This window comes from Neofelis nebulosa, chromosome 4, assembly GCF_028018385.1.
Source record: "Neofelis nebulosa isolate mNeoNeb1 chromosome 4, mNeoNeb1.pri, whole genome shotgun sequence".
NCBI classification, from domain to species: domain Eukaryota; kingdom Metazoa; phylum Chordata; class Mammalia; order Carnivora; family Felidae; genus Neofelis; species Neofelis nebulosa.
Window position 1 is genome coordinate 60,808,461 of NC_080785.1, and position 13,165 is coordinate 60,821,625.

At 35.8% G+C, this 13,165-nt stretch overlaps 1 long non-coding RNA gene across 3 annotated transcripts in view; it reads left to right on the forward strand.

Annotated features, from left to right (window-relative positions):
* The window catches only part of LOC131509333 (uncharacterized), a 263,716-nt gene that overhangs the window by 88,817 nt on the left and 161,734 nt on the right, over positions 1-13,165 (forward strand). For all 3 annotated transcript variants that reach the window (XR_009260438.1, XR_009260436.1, XR_009260437.1), the window contains exon 3: positions 4,075-4,287. This is a non-coding gene — a long non-coding RNA (uncharacterized LOC131509333). The remainder of the gene's footprint in view (positions 1-4,074; positions 4,288-13,165) is intronic.

Genomic DNA, 13,165 nt, shown 5'->3' on the forward strand with positions numbered 1-13,165 from the left:
AGAGGCCAGCATACGCTATGTTGTAAATATTAGCCAGAAATATATATTAATGAGAATATGCAACAGTCCTCTTGGAAAACTAGTCATTTATTTTTTGTCCGTCATTCCACTTCTCCCCCCTTTCCCTTTGGCTTATTGGGATGAGTGTATCAAAGAGAAATTTCAGTTTATGCCTCTTTTGGGCCATGACTGGGCCTATTTGTTCTACAGGCTGGTGTGTATGTAGTGAGGTAGCTTCCTGGTCCAGTGACTGTTTTGTAAAGTATAACTTTCCAGCACATAGCCTAAACAATGAATTGCAGATGTATAGCAAGTTATTCTCTCAGGCCTAGAAAGTCCAGATAGGGCCAGAGGTGGCTGATATCCGTGTTTAGTAGCCTCCAACTATGAGCAACATTGAAATGATCCCTGGCTAATAGTTACAAAACAGTATGTTCGAAGGAAGGTCCAATAATATCTGCAGCCATCTGACAATCTGAATAGTCTTCACTCATGCTAATAATTGTTCTATCCATGGGTATCTCTCTATTCAGGACTCGGGTTCAGGTTATACTAGTTGTGGGACCCTACCAGTTTATAGCTGAGTTCAGGTCTCACATACCTAAAGACCATGATATACAGCCTGTAGTGGCAGCAGAGTTTTACAAGGATTCTTTTTTTTTTTTTTTTAATTTTTTCTTAACGTTTATTCATTTTTGAGAGAGAGAGACAGAGTATGAATGGGGGAAGGTCAGAGAGAGAGGGAGGCACAGAATCTGAAACAGGCTCCAGGCTCTGAGCTGTCAGCACAGAGCCCGATGCGGGGCTCAAACTCACGGACCGCGAGATCGTGACCTGAGCCGAAGTCGGCCGCTTAACCGACTGAGCCACCCAGACGCCCCATTACAAGGATTCTTAATAGGCTTAACTGTGAGTGGCAGTCTCAATCCCTGTATTCACACATATGGGATACTTATATAATTTTTTGACATTTGTGTTCTCTTAGTGACATTTGAGCTTGTCCATGCTCTGACAATGCATACACTTTCTGAGTCTTAGTTTGAGATAGCTTATGTGAAAAAGTTTAATTGGATTAACAATCACTTTGCCCTCAGAAATGCCAACTTCAATTACATTTGTCAGTGAAAGATCTGATTGAGCTTTCCAAATGCAAGTAGTTTAAAGATGAAAGGGGTAGCTGGCTGGCTCAGTTGGAAAAGCATGTTCCTTTTAATCTGGGGTTTGTGAGTTTGAGCCTCATGTTGGGGATAGGGTTTACTTAAAAAATAAAATAATAAACATGAAAGTTAACCAGTTTTTCAAAGAAAATTTGAAAAGATTTTATTTGTAAGTATGGTGCAAATTCAACATTTAATATTTTCCATAATGCTTTGTGTCTTTGTAATTATTTAATGTCAAGAAAATGTGATGCTTTTTTTCATCTCCAAAAAGATATTTATAGACACTCTTAAATCCCTTCTAGTTTCCTCAAGTGAACTATACAAATATCATCCTTTTTTTTCTGTATGCAATGGCAAGAAAGGACTAAGGAATCCCCGCTGCAAGACATACTGATTATTGGTCTTCCTTTTAGTGGTATCAGCCATTGATAACTTATAGAACATTGTTGTTTATACTAATGAATTAAGTCTGGTTATAAAACACACAAGAGTTCATCAACACTGATCTGTACTCTATGGTAAACTATATGTGGTTCACAAAACAATTATATATCACCAGCAATTATAAATGAAATACAGGCATGACTATCTAGTAGTATCTACCAACTGCTCCTCTCACGACCCTGGCCCTGGGCTTGACGAGGAGAGCAGACTTTTGAATTTCTGTTACAGACAGTCCCTTAAACAGCCTCTGATCTTTTTGGTCTGCTCTTTTCCTTGCTCATACCTTCTTTCTTTGATCTGATACTGATTGCAGAAAGTCTCCAGACACTGTTTCCAAACGTTTTAAGCTAAGGGGTGGGTGCCTGGGTGGCTTTGTCAGTTATGTGTCCGACTTCGGCTCAGGTCAGGATCTCATGGTTCATGGGATAGAGCCCCACATTGGGTTCTGTGCTGAATGCTTGCTCAGAGCCTGGTGTCTGCTTCAGATTCTTTGTCTCCTTCTCTCTCTGCCCCTCCTCCCCTTGAACTCTGTCTCACTCTGTCTCTCAAAAATAAATAAATGTAAAAAAAAAAGTTTTAAACTAATTTTAAAATAAAGTTTTTTCAAGGTGTCTGGGTGGCTCGGTCGGTTAAGTGACTGACTTTGGCTCAGGTCATGATCTCACAGTTTGTGAGTTTGAGCCCCGAATTGGGCTCTGTGCTGTTAGCCTGTTTCGGATTCTGTGTCTCCCTCTCTCTCTCTGCCCTACCACCCTTGCTCGCTCTTTGTTTGTCTCTCTCCAAAAATAAATAAACGTTAAAATTTTTTTTAAATAAGCTTTTTTCATTTATGCAAAATAGCCATTGATGCATGCTATTTTTAAAAATAATACGCAAAAATGTGTAGAAGAGAACTGAGTCATTTTTTTCTAAACCCCTCCCCAATCTCACACCCATTTCTCTAATAACTAGCCAACTTCCCATTCTTCCTACCTCCCCCACGAAAATAAGAACTTCACCTCAGTGACTCAGATTTAATCAGCTGCAATTTATTGACCAATGGATATATAACCCTACCTCATGCCACAGAGATTTGAAACCACTTTTAAAACAGACATTGTGGAAGTAATTTGTATGTGTCACTGAGTTCTGTAGTTTGCTCATTAAATAGGTAGAAACACACACACACACACACACACACACACACACACACACACACAATACTTCACCAATTTATGTACTTTTCCCACCAAGGAAATGTTAGTGGGAGAACCAGAATTTCTGATTGAGGGTAGAGAGTCGTTCATTGAAACACTGGAACCAGAAGGTTTGGCTGCTATATCACATGGACTGGAAGGCTGAGAGCCTTTCAGGATTTCTCTGGGGACTTGATGGGTGTGAGTCATGTTGCTTTCATTTCTGTTCACTTCCACTGCCACCATTCTAACCTGAACCACTATCATCCTTCACTTTGGGCAACTCTGTGCTGACCTAGCTGGTCTTCTTGATTCAGTTCTTTCTCACAGATCCGGTGTTCTCCCCAGAATAGCCAGTTCCAATGTGTTGCTTCTCCTTACTCTGACTCACAGCCTTAGATTATCTGATCTCGTCATTTTCTGTTTTCTTCCCTGCTTACTATGGTTCAGCCACATTGTGTTTCTTGCTCTTTATCAACACTTTTGGCCCTTCACATACTTTGGGTCTTTATGCTTGTTTCTCTTTCCATGTGTCGTATCTTGTCCATCTAGCCAATTCTTCACTAGCCTAGCTTTTTCATATTAATCATATCCCAACTTTTAGATTACTTCATCAGAGAGTCTTTCCTGATCATTCTACCTCAAATAGCAGTCTTATTCAAAAGCCCTCTCAGGCTTGTGCTTATATTCTTTATAGCACTGTTATAATCTGTACTTTCTTTATTCATGTGAATGTCTCTATATATTTCCATTTCCCATAAAGATAGGTATGGTATCTCTCTTATCTCTATTTTTAACATGAGAGGAAGTAACACTAATTGATGGTTAATTGTTACAAAAGCAAACTAAACTCTTCTTAAAAAGAATCACAGTGGTTTATGTAAGAACCCACATCTAGCACACACAGTTGAAATGATTTTCAATTTCAAGCATATCGGCCACTATCAAATATAAAGGATCCAAGTTTTTTGCAACTATCTCTCTTTTCCAACTGTCAACCTTGTCTGCCTCTATCCCTTTACCCACCCAGGCACCAGAGGTATTTTTGCATCATTGCAAAATCTAGCTTGGCAATACTTCAGCCAAATCTGTATTATAAAATGTCTCATCATCCAAAGTTCCTCCACCCCCAGGCTATTTACCTAGAATTAAACAGTCCATTTATTTGGTACATACTATCTCCTGCAAGGAGACGAGCGGAAAGTCTGATTAAAGTGACCAGGAGACTTTACCCTTCCTGGGCATTACACATCTTTCTGAAAGAAACTTATTGATACAGATATTTTCCCTAATAGGAACAATATTTGGCGGTGCAATATTTGGAGGGACTTCCACATGCCTGAGTCTTGAGCTAGAAGAAAAGGATTTAGGAACTTGACCTCTTGCATCTGAAAGATTGCCAAGATCTTGCTTAAAGCATACCGACCTACATTAATCCCTGCTGAAAGTATCATGCAAGATTCCATCTTCCTTTTAAATTAAGCATATCTTACCAGTCATCTCTTTCTGTAAGTACGATATTAGTGGGTTTGGTTTGTAAAATGCATATACTATATTAAATAATGGACTAGATGCAATATTGGATGCATATTAACATTTTATTCATATGCATTATACTTGTACAACCTTGGTGTATTTGTATCAAAATTCCACTGGCAGTGTTTTGCTTTTGATCTGTGAGCTATTAGAAAGCCTGTTACTACAGATGAAAGGAGTTAGAAAGTTCTATATCATAATGCAGTGCGATCAGTAATTCACAGAGCAGGTAATTTGCAATGACTTGCCAAGCCTTTGATTGCACCGGGTTTATGGCTATTAGCAGTTTCCCCTTTCAAATTTGTATGGTTCCATACTTCCTTTTTGACCTCTTTTTCATCATTTATGGTCCAATTTGGTAGTGAAAAAACATAACTGCTTGCTTAGTGCATGGCTGTCATTCAAACCCCAGTGACTTACCGAGCACTTTGACATTTGTGATGATGAAAAAAACATTAAGCAGGTGTACAGAACACTAACCAGGTTCCTGCAACAATGCTTTATGGGATTCACAATGTACCTCTGGGCTGTAAACTGATTCAGACTTGATTTTCTCTATCAATTTAATCTCAGTGTTCAAACTCCCATTCAAAGAAGGAGGCATAGTTTTCACTAAAATTGAAGTTAAATAAAATCTCCAATAATGATGTTAATATAGGACCTCATAGGAACAATTGGAAGGGCCATGACTGCTTGCCACTAAAATAATATGAAAGTAGGGCTCACGTGTCTACTTTGAAGTCATGCAATTAGGAGTACTACTTGATACTGGACTATATAAAATTTAAGCCCTATAAAATGTCTTTAGCAATGAAAACTTACAGCTCAATGGCATGCTTTAGCCCCTTAGCTGTCTGAATTGTATGTACACCACGTGAAGGAAACATCGTATTATTTTGTGGAGGTTTTTCTTTGCACATTTCAAATTGGTCATCTGTTGTACAGGTGTGCCGCCCATCTTGGTGAGGGTTAGTCTGCCCTCATGTGCAGTGTGTCTGGGGGACATGGAAACCTGCAAGACTCAAAATAGTCCAGGTCTCCAATTAGTGTGTTTGGGGAAGCATTCAAAGTCAGGACCACTGAGTACACGGGACAAGTGGTCAGTGATTTCCCAACTGAGGACTGGTTAGGCGTCGCAGAATCTCTCATTCAGGCCCAGAATAATTTTCAGTTTAAAGCTGCTAAAATGTCACACACAGACTCGAACACACCTGACAACAAAAGAAAGACTGTCGTCAAGATCATGCATTTGCTGTCATCATTCTGACATGAAAAGAAATTATTTGTTTCAGTAATATGGAACAGACAGACATTGCACTTTGACTTTCTGGGTGTTTAACTTATTCGGAAAAATTATTTGAAAAAATTTAAATCTAGAATAGGGAGTTTTCATTTGTTTTCTATTTGTGACTGGTGTTTTCTAGTAGAAAACATAAAAGTTGCATCCATTTATATACAATGCAGAAATACCTTATTGCCACGGAAGCCCCGGGAACAGTAATTAGAAGTAAATTGGGAAGATACGACTGCAGATTCATGCTTACTTGTGGATTCTGAAAATTTTTCACATAGAATATATGCAACTGAAGCTCGAAAGTCTATGCAAGCAGTCAGTGCATGGAAGTGACTCATAGTCCTCCAAGCATTTTGTATAGAAAGTTATGTGTTTCTTTTAGCCACAATCAAGCACATGGAAGGCAGCAACATTAGTTGCTTCTTTGAATATTAAATAGCCATAGCCATGATATTGTAGTAAAATACAACAATATGATATTGACAGCTTCATTTGCCCTTACCATCTTGATATTATATTGCAACATTTTTATCTTTTTTCTGTACATAACTTCTTCATAGGCCATGCAATGACTATGTACTCCTATTTGAGACCTTCCTCCTGACTGAATGTGTGAGTTAGATAGCAATGATATGAATGGGCCTAAGACGGGAAGTTCAATTAAAACACAAGGTGGTGGTGATGCTTTATGAGTTTTACAGAGATGGCAAGAAATTTTATATCTGCTGTGTCCTTCAAGTTGGCTGTATTTTCAGTGTAGAGTGGAAATGTTCCTGAGAAATTATTGATCTTGACTTTTACCAGGCCTGCAGTAAAGTAAAGGTAACAAATAATGTCATGCTTGAAGTTGGTGAAAAAATATTTGCAGTCATGGTTGTAAGTTGGGGTCAAACTCAGGAGCACTGAACTCAAATCCAAGAGCACCCTGAATTTTTCCAGCCTCACATAATATTTTTATTTGTTTAGTTTTACTGAGGAGATTTTTAGGTTAGTTAACTAGTACTTCCTGCTAACCTGTCTTGATGTTTTACCAGGTCTAATCTAAAAACACATGCTTGTTTTGAGTACATGTGCTGACAACTGCTTAAATACATCAGCCCTTATTTATTGCAAGCTTTGCCTGTGCTTTCATCTTTTCAAAGATTTTGCATGATCCTTTGGTGTAGTTTACTTAAAAAAGTGAATAAATTGATGAGGTATAACCTTCCAGGGAAAAAAAAAAAAGGATAAGGATCCCATTTAAAAAGTGCAAAATATAAACCAAACCGAGAATAGGCAGAAACAGTTTACCCACATATAGAAAACTAGTACAGTTTATTTCCTTAAGAGTGCATTCAACTGTGGCTACAGTTATGTATCTGCATTATAATGTTAAATCTTAATGAATTCCTTCCTAAATTGGAAATACCAAGGAAAATTGTCTCAGTTTATGAAATTACACTTAGCAGGTTTATTTGTTCTCTCTCAACTTGAAACCCACAAGTTTTTATTAAGGCTATGGTTCATATTTCAAATAGCAAGAAATCTTCAGGTGTCTCCCTTTTCTTTCCCTTCAAAATAAATCTACAAAGCACCTGGATTTAGAAGAACAACATAGATATATTGCCCATTAACTCTGAAAACTAGCAAGCACTTCCATGATAAAAATAAACAGTGTGTACCATAATCGATGAGGAGGCAACATCCCACATTGTTTATTGATTCATAAGTTTAAGATTAAAGTGGGATTCTTGCCTGTGTTTATCAACAGATTTTTTTTAAGCAGTGAGTGAACCTGGAATCCCACAAACCAATCAATAAAGTTTAAAAGCTTCAGTGAATCTAACCCATAACAGGTCCTTGTTTGGAGAACACGCTCAAGAAACACATGTGTCTTTAAGAGGTCTTGAAAGACTTTACACCCATGGACCATTACCATTTCCAAACACCCTGCAGCATTACCAGCCCAACATATGCTGACTGTATATCACCGTGACCCTCTCACTAAAGCTCTTTTGACTGGAGTGCTTTTAATACCCACTTTCTCAGCTGAGCTCAGGAGTGATTTGTTTTACATGCCACATTAATCCTTTCCACATTTTCTGGATGAGGCAACCACAATTCCACTTGTGAGGTGTTTCTAAAACACAGTTATAGGAATAAAGCAGCAGGGTCCCAGACTTGACAACGTCCCTCTAGGCAGCTGACAAAGTGGGCTATCGTGCCTCGGTTTAACTCTTCAAATGAGCATTTGTGCCCAGCCACTAGGGTGGGCCAGTTTTCTAGGCCAGTAGGAGGCCCCATTTATTGAAGGCAATTTACTCTCAATTAAAACGCTGTAGGAATCTTTGTAGACGTGATGCCTGATTGATACTAATGCATATTAGTAAAATTAAAATTAAGAATAAATGGAAAAGAGCGGTAGAACTGAAAATATATAAAACACACCTCAGTAAAACCAGAGAAAGTTTATACATCACACCAAAATTATAGGAAAAGAGATTTAAAAAAATAAGTAAATGGGCAATTAGTGTTCAAAGCACAGCCTTTTATTATGTGGTAATTTTATAGTTTTAACTTTAAAGGCAAGTTGCCCACCCCCCAAATGTATTCCAAGACCAATGAACTTCTGTTGCATACATCCATGAACTTTTCTACATTTTTAATGTTCATCGAATATAAGTAACGTAGGTTTTCAAAATTTCAAGTTGTCAACAAGGCTAACTGATTGGACCAACCAATTGTTAAAAAAAAATTGTTTTTACATGTCAGCACTTGGCTGATTTTATTAACTTGTTAGTATTATGCTCCCAATTTTATGTGCTAAAATCTAACTGTACAAGCAACTTGAGGCCTAAAATTGTGCCTTTATCCAATCCTAATTTATTGTTCTTCCCTCATAAATTTTATTTGTAGCTTCAATGGTCTGAAAAAGCAATAAATCAGAGTGAGGTGAGTTTTACATAGTTTAGATTGAGTTCCTTATTTTCACTTGAAATTAATCCAATCCGTTCCTTCTGGTCTCATTGTCATGTCGCTCCTAGTGTGCCTCCAAGCAGCAGACGACTGGCGTCAAAGGCATCCCTTCTAAGTTGGTGGATATCAGTTACACATGCATAGATGATAAATCATTTACATAAATCATCAGATTGGGGCACTCTCCATAAAACAGAGTTCTGTGAATAAAAAAAAATACTCTCCTACTTTTTTCTAATCTCAAATTGTTTTCCTTAGATGATCAGGAATGTGCTTCTAAGTTTTCGTAAGAAGCGTTCTAGAGGAAGGTTTTACTGAAACTTCATTGCCACTGTTGAAATCTTGGTTGCCAGAATGTGGCTGGCATAATATAGGAGCTCATTAAATATTTGTAAAATGGATGATGGATTCAAACACACCTCTTCACGTTCCAAACAGCAACCCGGTTATTAATAATAACAATATTATCCAACATTTACTTTAACACTAGAATGCCTACCAAAAAAAGTTAGATATTCCCCATTGACTTTTAAAACAAAATATGATCAAGTAGAAGAAAAAGACACTGATTATAATCTCACTGTCTTTTTCTCTCTACACATACTCACATAGACATGCACATATACCACACTTCCCACAGACTCTACTTAAAAAAAAGTAATGTATATTCAGATGTAGAAAGCAGAATTAATACTTAACAGAGTATTAATGCTCTGTATTAAGTACTCTGTTGCAGACAGTTAAGTACTCTACATTTAGAATATGTGTATTTCTTTAAATTTTAAAATAATATATATTTTTAGAACTTTGAAAAGTTGAGTTTAAATTAATTGGCCGACAATTGAAAAAGAACTGTGAATTTCCTCTATCTGTGTTTTAAAATTGATTGTTAAAAATGGCATTTAGCTTTTGGGCCTCTTGTCTCAATGTCTAGAATAAATTCAAACTGAGAGACTTTCAAAGGAAAAAAATGCCTGAGTAAAAAATGAACTTGCTTCCACTTTATTGCACAGGCTCTGCTTCCAGTATTTTTAAAGGAAACCTTCTAGATTGCGTTCTTTCTCTAAATTTATGTTTAACAGGATCTAGAAATCCTTGGCCAGCTTAGAAACATAAAAACATTGTTTTTTCTCTGCTTGGACATTTGCTCATTTGAATTTGGGTTCATATTTAGTTATATCCACTGGAATTGCCCATTCCTCTTTTGCCATTGGGCATTTTTTCAATCTTAACAAAACCAAGTCCATATTATAGGCCTGCTGGCCAACATTCCAGGTAAATGAATGGTTTTAAAGAAAAATGGTGCTATTTTTCAAAAGCCTGACATTTAAAAAATACAAGTCCAGAATTGAAGCCTTCAATAATTTTTCCATGCCTATATGCTACAAGAAGCAAATGGTTACACAAATGAATACATCTGGGATTATTTTCAAGCTGTTATTCCCCACCAGGGAAAATATTTAGAAATAAGTCTCAGTCTTTGTGCTGGAACTACAAAGAGGCCAGCCATCTTGATGCTTTTCCAGATCGTTTAATGATTTTCCTCATATTGTGTGGTGGCTTTACTGCCCTGTTTCGTATGCCTTCCCATTCACTGTTGGTAACCATTTATGTTGGGTGTGTTCCAATTTCCAAATCTGTTTTGTGGCATTTATAGCTTGCAGCTAATAAGGCCATTCAGTATTTTTTATATGAAATATTAAAAAATATACTTTACCATGGAAAGCTAGAGGAAATGATTCAAAATTAAAAAACAGCCCTAAAGTATGGAGTAGCCATGCCTTTAAACTGCTCAGTGAGCATGGGTGTGGTTGAGAGGTGGCATTCTGCTTCTAGAGTCCACGAGATGCAGTGTTAGGTGTGTGTGTGTTGTGTATATGTATTATGTACGTATGTGTGTGTCTACATATGTATGTGTAGTTCAGTAAATGTGTGTACATAAGATATGGGCAGAAGGAAGGGTATCTGTTTATCTTACCCTGCAACCTCTGACTTTATAACTTAGAGCCTACAACAGATATCTACATGTATGTGTTTATCTATCTGTCTACCTATCTTTCCATCTATTTGTTTATTTCTTGGTGTTATTTTCATTATCAGCTTGAATTTTAGAGGGTTTTTTTATTTTTTTGAGTTTTGCCCTCCTGTGACTTTACGTAAAATGAAAATTATTTAGAGTTTCTAAGATGCATAAATACTGTATGCATAGGAAACTAAAATGTACATACTTAACTCCAAATTGAATGGTAAGGAATTATTATTAAAATAGTCTTTTGGTCAATATATGTTTAAGAAAATCATGTTACTCATGCTTTTATTACCTCTTTCAATCCAATCTAAATGAGATATTTAACATAGACTTCCTTACTTGTATATATTAGATTCAGTTCATAAGTTACTTTGAGTTCCTATACCATACCAAATTTTATACTTAATTTTTTCTTCAACTCACAAAGTAAAAGTGATTAAAAGTTTTAATTATGACCAAAGTCTGAAAGAAGATAAAATCTTCTGAAAACATAATTAACTCTTTTAATATTATCTCTGTGAATTTCAGCTTCAGTGTCATAATATCATATGGGAATAAGTTTTTCATAACAGAATACAAGCTCTCAGTGTTTAAGAGTGCACAAATAATGCATAAGGTGGAAGTGAGTTGCTTAGTGATGATGTGGCTCATCTATTTCTATAGTTCTGTAAAAGAAAAAAATTCTCAACTGTAACCACAGAGATGAGGATGAAAAATCTTGTCCTTAAGAACTATTTTTAGGTTATTGAATGAGGGAAGACCGCCACTTACAGGATATGGGCACTGATGAAAGTGTATTTCTTAGGCCTACAGAGAGATAAGCTAATTTCTGTAAAAATCGTGTGGAGTGTTCCTACCCTTGAATATCACCTGTATGAGTGGTGTCATTTGTGCAAAAAGGCAGTATTTGAGCTCTTGGGTATTTATATTTTTACAAGAATGACATTGAATTAATATATTTACATATAGATTAAGTTTCATTTGCCTTTTTGCGAAGAAGACAGTATATTTAATTTCACCAAGACATGCTTCATATTAACAATTCGTGTAGACATCTAAAAACTTAGGTAGTTTTGAATTATAAATAATATATTCTTATTTTGTAATTTTAAGAGTACTAAGTGATCGTTTGAAAGGATTTATCAATAGGAGAGCAGAAATTTAGAGAACTTCCTTAATCTTATCCTTAAAATATATCCAAGTTTATATCAATATTTTTATATGCGGCATATATGTGTTAACAGATTCATGTTATTTCTGATTTTTTACATGTGTACACCAATAGGCTATACACTAATAGTTCATATTATTGTTATGTAAATGGTATTGTTAATTTACAAAAACTGATGGAATTTTAGGTCCTGTCCTACAACCTCTTCGTTTTGCTTAATAATTCATGGATCACTTTCTCTGCCAGTACACAGAGATATGCACCAATATTTTTAATATTGTACTGTACTCTCTTAATAAATCATAATTCATTTAACTAATTCATTATTGATAAAATATTTAGATTGTTTCCAGATTTTAACTGTTAGGGACAGTTCTTCAATAGGCATCCACTCATAAACAGTTAAGCGTAATTGGGCTTATATATAATATAATACTGTGTCTATGTATATGTATACACACACACATACATACAGAGAGAGATTGTATGTATGTAATTAAACTTATGATGGTTCCAAAAAATTCTCATAATTTACATTGCCAAAAAATTGTCCAGAGGATGCACGTTTTAACCCTTCTATATGAACATGAATATTAACACGATTTCTTTCTTCTTTCTTTTCCTTAAAAAAAAAATAATACAAATAGTATGTGCTAATGTACAAATCTCTTAGCCATACAGGACTATATATAATATTAAAAAGCAATTTTTACTGTCTTCTCCAGTGGTCTCTATGTCCTCTCTCCTCCTGGTCACACACCAATCTCACTCCCCTATCTATTGCTATAGTCTCTCCGTATTTCTAAAAAATCTCAGTGTGGGCATGTGTTCTTAACATAAATACTACTTGTTGGTCACAAATAGGATCTTACTTTATATTTGACTCTACAATACCCTTTTCTTCACCTGCAAATATATCATGCATGTCTATTTTTTTAATGACTTCACATTATGTAGTTTGTATGCTAATTTTTTCTTGCCCTTTTGAAAATATTTATGCTGTTTTCAGGTTTTCCCTACTACAAAAACTACTCATATCAACCTCACACAGAAATCTTTGCCACTTGTGTATTTGTGAAGAATTGATATGTAGAATTGGAATTATGGAATCAAAAATAGGCAAAACTAAAATTTTGATAAATACTGCCAATTGCCTTATTCATCATTTAAAAATATTTGTCAGCCATATGGTAATAATATTTCACTGTTTCTAGTCACAATTTTCTTGTATTATTGAGGTGAAGAAACTGATTGTATGTTTTTAGGGCATTGGATACCTTTGACTCTAAAATGTCAGTTGGGGAAATTTGCTAAATTTTCTTTTGTGTTGATCTTTGCTTACTTTATGATTCATAGGACTTTATTTTATACATTGGAATTATCACTCATTTGACTCTCATA